The sequence below is a fragment of the Salvelinus sp. IW2-2015 genome, linkage group LG2, assembly GCF_002910315.2.
Source record: "Salvelinus sp. IW2-2015 linkage group LG2, ASM291031v2, whole genome shotgun sequence".
Lineage (NCBI taxonomy): Eukaryota > Metazoa > Chordata > Actinopteri > Salmoniformes > Salmonidae > Salvelinus > Salvelinus sp. IW2-2015.
In genome coordinates this window covers 32,776,828-32,778,234 of record NC_036839.1, presented here as the reverse complement: position 1 = coordinate 32,778,234, position 1,407 = coordinate 32,776,828, and the positions used below count along the sequence as shown (strand labels likewise).

General features: G+C 44.4%; 1 pseudogene; it reads right to left on the bottom strand.

Annotated features, from left to right (window-relative positions):
• LOC111971565 (amino acid transporter heavy chain SLC3A2-like) overlaps nucleotides 1–1,207 on the bottom strand; it is a 15,628-nt pseudogene extending 14,421 nt beyond the window's left edge.
• Nucleotides 1,208–1,407: the final 200 nt, after the last annotated feature.

Sequence of the window (1,407 nt, the reverse complement as noted above, 5' to 3'; positions counted from 1 at the left end):
CATTTGTCAGTGCGTCCAACCGCGAACACATGTAACCACGCCAACCCAGGATCCCACATCCTGCTTCTTCGCCGCAGATTGTCTGAGGTCGGTAAAGGAGGGGAGGGGAGGGGACATTGGTGGGCGCAAGGGTGACGCGGGGCGTTTCGGGGCTGTGGAGTATTTTCGTCTGTAATAAAGCCCCTTTTTGGGAAAAACCATCATTCTAATTGGCTGGGCCTGGCTCCGCTAGTGTCGACCTGCGCTCCAAAGTGTCACGGTGCCTACAAACCTCTCAGGCCCATCCATGGCTCGTGCCCCTTGCCCAGTCATGTGAAATCCATAATTTAGCGACCTAATGCATTTATTTTCAATTGTTCGATTTTCTTCTATGGAACTGCTAACTTAAAATCTTTTAAATTTTGTATGTATCCACTTAATTGATTTCTATCAACATTAAGTTGAACTTAAGATAGTTCGTTTTTTTTTTTAAGTTTAAGCCAACAACAACCAGCCCCTTAACTTACCCGGGTGTGCCAGCGACTTTCATGAGCTCTTCCTTCGACAACCCGGTAAACTTAACATCCTCCTCCGGTTCCTTCTGCTTCAAGTTTCCGTTCTTCTCAGCCCCCGGTCCGTCGCCGGTCATCGGTAGTTTCTCCTGGTCCAACTCGTTCAACTCAACATCCTTCATATCGACCTCGGTGTCCTTACTCATGTTTGCGAGGGTTTTTCTTTTTGCCTGTAGAAAAGATTGAGTAGAGTGTCGACATTATTTTAGTCAAMTTCACCTTCAATTAAATAGAAACGTTGTAGCGTATCCCCCGTTATGATGGACACAAAGTAGGCTACACTTTCCCAACGTTAGTCTCAAAGACGTTCATGTCCATTTTAAATCGTTTTTTCCGACAACAAAAGGCAGTTTTTTTTTTTGTTGCTTTCCTGACAACTGTTAATTAGTGAAAAGTAGCCTATTCAATTCATGATAAAATTGTCGTGATTTATCTTTAGGGCGGCTACAGTACCTATCAAAATGGTTTTGTTAACTAAACGAACAACTAGCTAGTTAGGTAGCTACCGAACCAACTAGCTAGTCAGTWGATGCTAATGGCGCGGATATTATTACCTGTTTAAAAAGTAGAGTCCGACTCCGTTGAGTTAGCACCAGGCAGGTACTTGTTCCTACKACTCTCCACACTGTGAAATGTCTTACAGCATCAACGACTCCCTCCTATTTATAGAGTCGCGTCTCCGCCCACAATTTAGGGACACACCAATAGGAGCTTTGACAGTAGAGTTTACCGTTTGATTGACGGACGCATCACACTTTAAAACACCCTTCCGCGTGATTTGGTTGGAATGTATCGAGCAAGCGACGGGAGCTGGATCTTTGAGCCACTTTCACCATTTTGGAATAAGAGAACATTG